The sequence below is a fragment of the Chrysemys picta genome, chromosome 2, assembly GCF_011386835.1.
Source record: "Chrysemys picta bellii isolate R12L10 chromosome 2, ASM1138683v2, whole genome shotgun sequence".
Classification (NCBI taxonomy): Eukaryota; Metazoa; Chordata; order Testudines; family Emydidae; genus Chrysemys; species Chrysemys picta.
The window spans coordinates 57,890,868-57,903,849 of record NC_088792.1 but is presented as its reverse complement, the minus strand read 5'-3'; the positions used below and the strand labels follow the sequence as shown (position 1 = coordinate 57,903,849).

The window sequence follows — 12,982 nt, the reverse complement described above, 5'->3', positions numbered from 1 at the left end:
CCTAATGCCAAAGAGTAGGCCTTATTCTCTCAGTTACTCTGTTCCTGCACGTGGGACAAAGACTGGGAAGGGAAAGTAGTGGCTTCAAACAATATTTTTCCTGCCATATTCTGGAGCTATGCAGGGCCCTGCTATTACTATGCCTTGCTTCCCTATGGGCCTTTAGAAGCAGAGAATACCCATAGTGCAGTGTACTTCAGCTACATCCCTACTCCAGGATCTGGGAGCAAGGCTGACATAGAGCCCTTCTGTCAACTCTACACTGGCTAGGGAAGGGCTGTTTCCACCTACTTTAGGAGCCAGTTACATTGCCAGAGCAACCAAAAGGCACCTTAGCATAATGAGAATCAGGCCCAGTGGTCTGTGGTACAGCTGGAAATAGAACTCATTGTGCCTCAGTCCTAGTCAAGCTGTTTTGTACCTCCCCGAAGTTTAATGTTAAGAAAAGGTCACTACCTAAAATGTACCCATTACAGGTTTAAGTGTAGATAAATGGCATTAAGCTGAGCGTTAGTTAAACTGAAATCAATTGCAAAACTTCCACTGACTTAATGGGACCAGGATTTGGCCCTTGCCTAAGATTAGAGAACACTTTTTACACTGGACAAGAGGCTCACTTTTGCCTTCGGCTACTTCTCTCATTGGCAGCTTGCTGAAGTAGGAAGTTGCACCTATATGACCGATGGTAGGATTAGATCCAATCCTGTCACGGGAGTACTTGTGGAAGGCACCTTGGACACCAGGCTGAACTCTTTCCTTTCTTCTTCCTTAATAATTTCCTTCATGTCCCTAGAGGGCTGCCCAGCAGGGGGAGCTGGAGAACACACTCACCTTTTGAAGAATTATGTGTCACTCTGGGCTAGGATGTAATTGTGTTTCTAGCTTCAAAGCATTTTGCTTTTTAAACCTTGACTTCAATATGTCTCCAGTTGAAAATAATAGTTTGAATGGTTACATTTCACTTTACTGTTAAAGACTCAAAACTATCTTTCTTAGAAACACACATAAGAACAGAAAGCCAATGAACTACAACATTTTTGATAAGCTAATAAGTTTCTCAATGCAGAATTCTAATTGGAGGAGAGAACATTTTATAGAACGATCCAAGATCAGTGATGTGACATAAAGGTGTTATGTTCCCGCAGTTCTTAGGAGACATTACATCTTGAATGTTTATTCCACTGGAATACTTTGTGAAGCCTTCTATGGACTCCATTCAATTATTACTCCATTCAATAGACACACTGCCCTGGGAAGATTAAAATGGTGTCTCCATCATCCAGCAGCTCAAAGGGGTAGTAAGGGTGGCTTAATAGGCCTCCTGAGGACAGTGCAAGAAGAACTTTGGGGTAGATTACAGCCAGTTTAGCATCTCTAGGCTACACCGACCAGGCCCTTGTGTTGTGGTTTTTACAGGGAGAAAGGGGCATGTCCAGGTTGTCTCTATACCCTGGCACATCCCTGGCTGCAGGAACAGCCTTTTCGGGCCATAGGCAGCTAGGCACAACTTAGGGCTGACTTAAAGCTGGCCTAAGTTTTGCTGAGGGTCAAACTAGCACCCAAGCAGCCCCAGGATCAGGAAAACACAATGTTGGCATAAAAAGTTACCTTAATACCCCCTGACAGATTGTTTGCAGAGCTTCTAGCCTAAGGGTTATACGCTATAGTGTATTGTTATGTAATCAACTGAAATGAATGCATTTTTCCTTTTGTAACTTCGGATAGTAGAGCCATACTTTAAACTCCCAGTGTTGGTATGTATTAAACCCTGGCAAATGTTATAAGTTCAATGCTGGAAGGCATGTCTCTCTTTTTAGGAAGTGCTCAGGTCTAGAACCTTAGGGGAAAGTGGTATTTTTCTAAATACTGCTATGACTACATCTGCAGATGTCAAAAGATCTATATCCAATAGCCCTAAAGACATTTAGAAGAGAGAAAGATTCAATATTTAATAACTGTCAGTTTTGATTAAAAATAACTCAATCCAGCTTATTTTTTTTATTTCTACAATTTTCATTTTCCATTTATCTCTTTATTTAGTCAAAGAATCTATTGACGACTGACACCAATCTGGCTTCTAAAATTGTATTTAGAGTCTGTTTTTTCAGAAGTACCTCAGGTGAGCATATGGAATAAGTTTTAAAGCTTCAATAGCATCTACATCAGAGGTCCCCCATTAAATCTGTGTCCCTGTGAAATATATAAGGATATATTTAGGGACCACTATGCCCACCACCAAAATAGAACCACCTCTGAGGTAGAACAGTAGCCACACACACTTTTTTAATTCTGTTTTAATCCATGATGGAATTTTGCCAGGACAGTGGGTTTGACATCCCTACTCTTATCAAATCCATCATGTGTGGTGTATATACAACTGAACTTCTGATTTTGTTTTTTGTATACTGCACTTTAACTTCTAGAAGCCTGCTTCCAGTTGTAGGCAGCTACCGTTGTGTGTTCATTGTGTGTTACCACTTCTGAAGAGACATGCATTATGTTCTCTTTCATAGAGACCTTACTTTTTCCCCTTATTTTCAGTTCTCAAAAGTAATGGGTATGATTGCTATTTGTTTATGGGAAAACATATCCTGGCGTCTGATCACCACAAGTCATCAGGGCATTGGTTTTATGCCTTTTCAGAAAGATGACACCTTCAAAGGCACAGTGGCTCTTTCGCATTGGTTCAGTAAAGGCCTATCCACTTAAGCAGGGGTCTCAAACACGCGGCCCAGGGGCTGCATGCGCCCCGCGGGGTTATTTTCTGCGGCCCCCCGCCCTCCCCCAGCGTTTACCTAGAGCGGCTCCGGCCCGACGCGCACCAGGGGCAGGGCAGGTTCCCTGCCTGCCTGCACTGCCCCCGCGCCGCTCCGGGAAGCCGACAGAACCTGGGGAATGAGGGGTGTGTGTGGCTGTTGCTTCAGGCACTGCCCCCAGCAGCTCCCATTGGCGGCGGTTCCCCATTACCAGCCAATGGGAGCTGCTGGGGCCGGTGCCTGAAGCAACAGCCACACACACCCCTGCGCCCCTCCTTCCCCAGGTTCCCTCGGCTTCCCGGAGCGGCGCAGGGGGACATCGGGTTGGAGCCCACCCCCCGAACTCCTCCTGCAGCTGAACCCCATGCTGCACCCCTCCTGCACTCCGACCCCCTGCTGCACCCTGCACCTCTCCTGCCCCCAACCCCCTGCCCTGAGCCCCCTGCTGCACCCTGACCCCCTGCCGCACCCCTCACCCCTCCTGCACCCCACACCCCAACTCCCTGCCCTGAGCCCCCGCCACACCCCACACCCCTCCTGCCCCCTCCGGGGGCAGGGAGGGGGCAGAGTTGGGGTGGGAATTTCAGGGAAGGGGTTGGAATGGGGGCAGGGAAGGAGTGGGAAGAGGCGAGGCAGGGGCGGAGCCTCATGGAAGGGGTGGAGTGTGGGCTGGGCCGAGGGTGGCGGGGGGGAGGTGTCAGTAAATGAGGCCCTCGGGCCAATGTACTAGTCCTCATGTGACCCTCGTGGTAAGTGTCTGATCGTTTGGGATTGGTAGAAGCTCATATATGGTGAATTAGGTTTTCAGTAACCTCTCATCATATAAGATCAGATTGGAACCAGGGGCTGGAATGCCTAAAGGGGACTGTATTTTAGCTTCTTGTTAACCAATATGATGCTACATAAGCTCTTTTGTTACTGGTGAATCTAATTATAGAATAAATCACCAGTTTGTCTGCCCTGTTTCTTGCAGTCTGCCCTGAGTGTGGCACTCTCAGTGTGGTCCATTCTAGGCACTGGTCACAGAAGTGTCTACACTTAATTTCACTGCCATCTACGTAACTGCTCTATGATGCTGACTTAATAACTCCATCTCCACGAGTGACATAGAGTCAAGGTCAATGGAGTTAGTCGACATAAGCAACGCAGTGTCTACACCAGGGTCTCAAAGTCCCGGACTGTGGGTCATCTGCGGCCTGAGAACCTCCCCACTGTGGCCTACGGAGGTGAGATGCATGCAGATACGCTGCTGGCCATGTCTGCTGCAGGCAGAGATACCATCACTAGTTGCCGGGCAGAGTCAGCCATGGAGGCAGCATTATTAGTTGCTGGGCATAGTCAGCCATGGAGGCAGCGTCACTTTTCTCCACAATGAATAAAAACAAGTCAAAATATCAAAGACAACTATCTAATGCACACCTTGCTGCAATCCTGAAGGTTTCAACTGCTCAGTCACGGAGGCCAAACATCAACAAACTGACAGAACTGAAACTTTGCCAGGTGTCTGGCAAACACTAAAAACTCTTTGACAGGCGAAGAATTGTATAAAGTTGTATGATAGTTTTATTATTTCTAAGAAATTTGAAATTTGAAATAAAAAAATACAATATAAACATTTTCTTTTCTGAACACCATCTTCAGTGACATTATTGGCCCGCTGGGAGGATTTGAGGACTGGCACTGGCCCTAAGGTTAATTGAGTTTGAGACCCCCTGATCTACACTGACACTGTATCAACCTATTACTGGTTTTCAGAAGCCATCCCACAATTCCCCACACTGATTGTACAATCATTACAAATGTTCCTGGTGAGCATGCACACTGCAACAGAAGGAACAAAGTGTAGCCATGCACAAGCCATGTAATCATAATTTTTGACTTAAAATTTCCCACTTAAAAAAACTGGGCTTTGTCAACAGTGAAAGTTTCTGCTGGAAAAAATTGTGGGTTTGATAACATTTTTATTTTAATGTGAAATTTCAAAATAAAACAAAAAGCCATTTTGATTGAAGTTCAAAATTAATCAGACGTGTTCATTTAATTTTGGTGTGAATTGCATTTTCATTTCAATTTGTTTTTTGAGGATCAGACCAATAAGACCAAAACCTCCCCCCCAAAAAACCCTCAAACATTTTTAATTGAAACAAGCCCAAACATTTTCAATTTGTTGTATTTCAGACCACCTCACTGAAACACCCAAATTATCCATGCATTTACTATGTTTAATTAGTGGTGGAGAGTGGGAGGGTGAATGAAAGGGAACATATATTAAGGTACCTTGTTTGGGCAGAGGGTTAAGAAAGGCATTGAAGGTGAAGGAGGAGGAGATGAAAGGGTAAAATGACAGTTTTAAACCATCTTTTCCCCCCAAAGTGCCAGCAGACATTCCGACAGAAGTTTGTGTGTTTTTAACACACTTCCCAACTCCAAGGTAATAAACTAACAAACTTAGAGTCAATGACTCCTATAGACTTCAATAGGAGTTGGAGCAGACCTAAGCTAGCAGCTTCACACCTCAGGATGCAATCACAATGTAAACTAACAGTCCACTAATGCATAGCCTGTTGTGGCTTATTATTATGCTGCGTCACCTCTTCAAGGTGATACTGATAGCATGGCAATACAGTTGAACTGAAATCCTCTTGACATATATGCTGGGATCCTTCACTGTTAGCCAATCAGATCACTCGTATAGTTTTGCCCTTATTATAAATATATATTATTTTTCTTCTTGTATAGTTGGCTTCTAAAGTGGTTGGCTGAGCAAGTGATGCTGAAACAATGGACGTACACCTGGATATATAAACACAATCCTTGATGTTAGAAAGACCTAAATTCTCTTTAATAAGAAACCACTATGCTGTAGAAATTAGATTTGTACATATCTCGTATTCCTTGGGATGCAGCTGAGTTAGTAAATGAGACAATCTTGCCATTTCATCCAAGTGAAACTATTTTGGACAACATCGCCCCAGTGCATAGGTAGTGGATGATTTTTTTCCCAGGGTAACTGAATCTTTTAGACAGCAGACGTTACTGTAGGATTTAGGAAAGATTAAGCTTTTACTATCCTGCCAAAAGCAATAATTAAAGTTACTAGGATCTGCTTATATAAATAGCTGTCATTTTATTTTAAGTAGGGGCTTTCGCCTTTTACCAGTGTCAAACAGAATAAGCTTCCAAAAGACTCAACTTTGAAGAGGTTCCCTTCAGTAACATTATCTTTTCTGAAGCTTTAACAAAACACTCAACTACAGACTCCATCCTCAGTAAGACCATTTGCAAGCTGTTGGGCAGTGTGCATTAATTACTGCACAATGCAGTCTGGTTGGAGGATATATGGGAACAATATATTATTCAAACAGCAAAATTTTAAGATTGTTATGAAGTAACAGATTTTTAATATTTTAGATCAAATTGAAAAAGTTACATTCTTTGCAACCAATCAGATTTAAGGGTCTGATCCAAGCACATTGAAATCAATGGAAAGGCTCTCACTGACTTTAGAGAGCTCTGGATCAGGCCTTAGAAGCACAATTGAATATGCTGTGGTTGTTCTTGAAGGCAGAGAAAGCTCAAGGACATTCTGAGGCAATTCAAATAACCTCTCTCCCCATCCCTATCCCCAACCCTATGGATCATAAACAGCAAGTAGGGATTACATGGTAAGGTAGGCAACCTGAAGGACTCCAGGGTTTAGAGGCCTATTTCAAAAGTGCAGGCTGGAGGAGCCATGAAAGAAGGGAAGGTGGAAGAGAAGGAGAGGCTTAAAGGGATGAATACAGCTAATGGATTAAAAAAAATGGAGAAAAGATTATCAGAGAGGATGGAGTATGGTGGAAACAAAACAAGAGACAGAATGAGGGGAAAGAATATGCTATTTTTCAATGAGAGAAAAGGAGAGAGCAAGAGAGAGAGAGGAAAAACAGATAATGCAAGGGAGAGAGGGAAAAGGAAATCTTAGGACAGAGATTGGCAGTCCGCCAAGGTAAGCACCCTGGCGGGCCGGGCTGGGCCGGTTTGTTTACCTGCCATGTCCACAGGTTCGGCAGATCGTGGCTTCCACTGGCTGCAGTTCGCCGCTCCAGGCCAATGGGGGCTGCGGGAAGCAGCGCGGGCCGAGGGATGGGCTGGCCACTGCTTCCCTCTGCCCCCCATTGGCCTGGAGCGGCAAACCGCAGCCAGTGGGAGCTGCGATCGGTCGAACCTGCGGACATAGCGGGTAAACAAACCGGCCCTGGCAGGCTACGTGCCAAAGATTGCCGATCCCTGTCTTAGGATAATATAAAAGGGAAGTCAGAGTGACTCAAAAAGACAAGGAAAGTCAGAACTTGAAAGCCAGTGTTCCAGCTCACCAGCTGGGGAAGTTAGAATAAAGCTCCCAACAGCCATTCAGTCCAAGACCCTTTCCTCAGAGCTGTCTTTACTTTCAAACAGGAATGCCAAAACAAAAAGCAAATGAACTCAAAATCCTGGTACTAATCTCCTGAGGCTTCCCCGGATTCCACCTGCTGGGAAGGGAGGGAACACACCCTTCCTCTTTGATAGCCCTCCCTGGCTAATATGGAGAGGCCCACACTAGGGCTTCCTTGACCCTGGGTCTCTCTTATCTACAACTCCTACCCCAGAGGCAGGAAGCCTCATATCTGGCTTCCAGTATGTTGCATGTTTACTCTTAGTTGTGTGACCTGCAACTACAGCCCTGAGCTTTAAACGGCCCAATGGCCATAACATGCACATGGGAATGTGCCCCATACTGTTAGTATGAGTTATTTATGTTGCTAATTTTTGTTTTTGTAGCTTGGCAAAAAAAAAAAAAAAAAAAGAAAGAAAAACCTGTATGTCAGGCTAGTGAAAATCCATTCTCAGCCACTGGCAGATTTAGCACTTATTTTTCATACCAATCTCAGCCCTGCTTGGAGAACAATAGCTTTAACTCTTTTTTGTCTGTCCTTTAAGTAAATTAAAAACATTATATTAGAAACAATGGCAACAATGTTTTCTCTAATAACTAGATAGGCCTGCAGAGTTTATTGGCATAATTAAATGCAAGCTGATCTTTAAAAACTAACAATTTCCACATAGCCTGAGAGACTGTAATTGCATTAAAAGGAAGCACTGTTTGTAGCTCATGATTTTTTTGTTTAGTTCTTGCACTCTGAAGACTGAGCCAAGTTCTTAGGTGAGTCTAAGGCTTGGTCTACACTACCCCCCTAATTCGAACTAAGGTACGCAACTTCAGCTACGTGAATAACGTAGCTGAAGTCGAAGTACCTTAGTTCGAACTTACCTTGGTCCACACTCGGCAGGCAGGCTCCCCCGTCGACTCCGCGGTACTCCTCTCGCCGAGCTGGAGTACCGCAGTCGACGGCGAGCACTTCCGGGTTCGACTTATCGCGTCCAGACTAGACGCGATAAGTCGAACCCAGAAGTTCGATTGCCAGCCGCCGAACTAGCGGGTAAGTGTAGCCAAGGCCTCAAGGACTCCAAGTTTGTGTAATTTACACTTTCTTCTAACCTCTCAGCATACATCAAACTAGTCTCAATTCCAATTTCTGATATGCAATTTCTTCTCCTACCCTTATCCCACTAAGTTTAAAATTAGTTAGACTGGTGTATCTCATGCATTTCTCTCTCCCAGCTACTGGGTGTAGCAGGAAAAGCAACTAAAAGGAGGATGTAAGAAAATACAATTACCTTAACTTGCACTTTCTTCTGGCTTCTTGCCAAAGAAATTAACAGTCTTAGTCTGTTGCGCAACAGACTATTAACTTCATTATATCCACTCAACGTGAAACTTATCACTACATATTGCCTGTGAATTAGGTCTATTTTCTTATCAAAGACACTTTCCTTTATAACTAGCTAGTTTGCATAAATAAATTTAAGGGCTGCTTAGATGCTCAGGTAAAGAGTGATTGATTCTACTGTCCCTTCTTCTGACACCAATGTCCTATTTGGACACCAGCATCATCCCTCTGCAGAATAGTGGCAGATATCTCAGGTCTTGCAGGTTAGATTTCCATGGAGTCTGAGTATATTCAGGCATAACTTGAGTATGAGTAAATAAAATACCAGTTGTGGTACAGAGATGGTCAAACAGCATTCAGGAAATCCCTTCTTTTGGGAATCTAAAGCCAGCACCAATACCCACTTCTCAGAGAGAAACTGTCTCAAGAATTGACTAAATAAAACTCAAAGCTGAGAGCAACCTCTCCTGCTGCTCACACAGCAGCTACTCAAAAGACCACTGCTTCCACTTAGAACCTTGTGCAACAACACGGCATGTCTTCCCAAGACTGAAGATTTGCTTACACACTGTGAAAAAGATCTTTAATGATTATATATAACAGTTCCAGCTGGCGATGTCTGCCATAACAGGTATATTATAAGAACCTGGTTAGACATACAGGCTGATTTTCAAGATAATCTTTCCAAATATATCTAGGAACATCGGAATCGCCACACTGGATCAGACCAGTGGTACAGCTAGTCCAATACCCTATCACCAACAGTGCCTAGTACCGAGGGCTTCTGAAGAGATTAAAGAGATCCTGCTGTAAGTAGTTATTGGATAACCTATCCTCAGAAAAATATCCCCCTGCCCTCCATAGCTAGAGTTTGACTTAAGCACACGGGTTTAAATAGCCCTTCCATTTCGTGCTGTCTAGACAAGGGGAGGTACATAAAAAAACTTACCAAAGATCATTGACTCAAGCACAATATTACCATAGAATTATACATACCCAGAGCAAGAGATGTCTATGCCTGGTAGTATCACAACAGTTAGTCCTCTCTCTGTTTGGGGGAGAGGGAGAGACCCTCATCTGGTGCTAATCGTCATAGGACTATTGAAGTCAATAGAGCTATGACAATTAACACCAGATGAGGGTCTGCTTCTTTACAGTTAGCAATGTCTGCAAAGCACAGCATAGGAGCCAGAGAATGGGGTGGGGGCAGGAGTGGGGGTGGAGGTAGGGAGGTGGCAACTGTTAGAGGACCACAAAAAATAAAGTATTAAATTTCTCTTACAACAGAGATCCATGACATCTGTCTGTCTATTTCATATCCTGCAGCTGTATCAGCTGTCTTGGTTTAACATGCCTAAGAGATGGTTTTTGTTAACTTGGTGCTAATCCTATCCCTCAGACCATGAAGATTTCACTTTGATCACCAGTAGTATCTGGTAAAATAATTTAACCTGGCATAGAACTGAAACACCGCATGGCAACTTTCAGTAATATTTGTTGCTCCCCATGTAATTATAGAGATACCTTTATAATTGCATTCAAAACACCAGGATCCCACAGCACTTTATAAAGGATTACATATATAGTAATCACTACTTACATCTGCAATGGGCTATGACTACTATGTACTAGCACACAGCAATATGACTTAAGAGGGGAGAAATATCTACACAAAAGTATAGATGGGAATTTTAAACATAGATGGAATCTTTTACTTAGTTGGAACTAGGTCAGGACATTATGATTAACCCACAACAGTTGTGTTAGTGAAGTGCCACCCTGTGCAGAAGACAGAGAGAACAAAGACTACAATAAGTGTACTGGAATTCTAATTGTATGCGCCATTCACAACTCTTAAAGGTATAAAGGTTTGGTAGTGGTGGCGGTGGTTTTAAGAATCCATTGGGAGCACTTGGCACACCCTACTAGAATGAGAAGGACCGAGGCAGCTGAAGCCACAATATGGATTCTTTGAACAGCTCAGCAGCCAGAGCAAAAGACAAAAAGGCAATTTTTATAGCACCCTTCATGATAACGTGTGCGGCTAAGGAGCAACTCAGAAGGGTTACAGCACTCTGCCTAAAGTTTTAGGCCAGTCACTAGCAGAATCAGCCTCCCTGCTCTTGTGAAAAGTGTCACTGAATCTTTAATGCAGCAGTTTTTGAACTTTGACCTGAGCCACCCCTTTGAGTTACAATTTTTGGTTGTGCCCCCCCAACCCAGACAAAACAAGACACATGGGAAAGTATGCTTGATATGATAGCCTACTCATAAACTTAACAGAGACCTTAGCACAACTTTAATTATATTACCTACACCTGTAAGTTTCAAACACACAGATACTTACCAATGGCACAGCCAAGGCTTCCTCAGCAGTGGGCTGCTTCTACCTTGTAGCCAGGCTATACGCTGATAGGGCAGGGCCAATACCTGCCCCTCCACCTTTCTCTCCCCTCAGGTTTTCAGGGTGGGGGAAAGTGCATGCGACAGTCTCTGGGGGCGGAACCAGCACTGGCCACAGAAGCTTCCGGGAGCAGAAATAGACATGGCCACAGCAGATGTTGACGTTGACCTACACGCTGTGTGGCCTGTGAGGTGAGTGAGGGGGTAGAGGTGGTATTCCTTCCCTGTCCCCTGTGGGAGTTGGCCTGGGCCCCAGCATGCAGGGCTGGTACAAGCCACGTGGCATAGTCTCTCGACCCCTCGCCGGACATTCCTCCATGACCCCTTTGTGCCCCACAATTTGAAATCTCTGCTTTAATGTCTTCTTTTGTAGCTTATGATCTGGAGGGTGGCTGCTGGTACTTCAGGGTTTTATGGCTTTTCACTGCAGTAGAATTCCTCAGAGTCACATTGCCCCTGAAATGCACCAAATCTAGGCACTCACATAACCCATCTGGATCTAAAGAAACCTTAAATTGTACAATGTTCATCAAAAGTCCAATAGGGCAGGGTGGATAAAATCCAGTACAAAACTCAAAGTTTACCTCTAAGTGACCTTTAACATTTCGTGTAATCACTACATAGTGGATGGGGACACTTATTCTGCATGAGCAGACCAACTGAATATGAAATTAAATTAAAAGAATTGCCTTAATGAAATAAAATGAGTTGCTTATTTATCTGTGTTCAGAACCTGATAAGATTAGGGGAATTAAATTAATGCTGACCCCACTCACTTTCTGTCTTATAATCAATGCAGAAACAAATATTGGCAGGAGAAAGCACAGAGTGCTTGTTGAGAGTGCCTTTGTGGGTACCAACTTTTTTGAGAAATTGCCTATATGCTGTTACTGTGGGTGGAAAAAAGGTTTGGTAAAGTCAAATTGCCAGTGATGCTGAGAACTAAAGACCTTCCTATGCTTGTATTCAGAGGGGTCTACTTTCTCCTCAATATGTATCCATTCAGTAACTCCTTTTATTGTTAATGGGTGTTATGCATGTACTGTATACATTCAGTCTAAAGATTACATTTTGCCATTGGAATTGGCCTGATTTTCCAACAACTTCAGAGCAGCTTTTAATAATTTGAAAGAATTTTAATGGTAAATGTGCGACACCGTGCTGCTGCTAGGTTTCAGGTAACAAGTATTTCATGTTTGCCAAACACATGTGCAAGCTAGAGATGCCAGCAGTTAATTTAAATTTAAATTGTTCTTAGTTCACATTCGTGTTTCTTTCTTTCCTCAGACCTACGAAATCCAAGAATCATCCTCATGAAACCAAAATTACGGATGATCTATACTGGCTTGGAAATTATTAGTGTCTTCACTTAGCAGCTCAAGCCAGTTCCACTAACGTAACAAGGATTGCTCTTGGTTCACCGGGAAGTACAAGTTCCACAAGCAGTAGTTGAAGATTGCCTGAGATTTACCCTTGCTTTATGAAATTCATATAAACAGAATATTTTACTTACATTCTCGGTGCTCAAGAAAATAATCCAGTTAAATGATCTGCAATTATGAAGCAGCACAGCAAGCACTACTTGGAAATATATTATTTTGCGAAACATTTACGTTGATTGTGACTCATACCATCAATCAATTAACCAAAAAGCAGAGCCTGAGGCATATCGGAGCCAAGTCTTGAGTTCCTCTCTTCGATGTTACTCGGTCAGACTGCCACTGATGTAAAAGGTTACATATAGTATACATGGCGACGTGCCATCTACCAGCAAAGGGAATTTGCCTGAATGAAAATGGAGAGTGAAATCCTGACCCTATTGAAATCAAGAGGAGTTTTGTTAGAGTTTCTCCCTGAATTCAAAGTATGAATTTGGCTCTAAAGACAGAGCTGTGGTGAGAAAGAGAAGCCCCTCCAAGGTTAGATGAAGGAAATTGAAACAGCAAGTTGAGTATCATGGGCTGGAACTAATATTTAATAGGGAGGTACAGGAAGAAGATTATGAGATGTGGAAGGGAAAATGACAACATTTCAATACCAAAACTTCGAGCATACACTAAACAAAGATGAATA

The 12,982-nt window shown here is 43.3% G+C and overlaps 1 long non-coding RNA gene across 1 annotated transcript in view; it reads right to left on the bottom strand.

The window, feature by feature from the left end:
- The window catches only part of LOC135981097 (uncharacterized), a 31,873-nt gene extending 19,358 nt beyond the window's left edge, over positions 1-12,515 (bottom strand). Inside the window, exon 1 of the long non-coding RNA XR_010598062.1 lies at positions 12,423-12,515. This is a non-coding gene — a long non-coding RNA (uncharacterized LOC135981097). The remainder of the gene's footprint in view (positions 1-12,422) is intronic.
- Between the last annotated feature and the right edge of the window lie 467 nt (positions 12,516-12,982).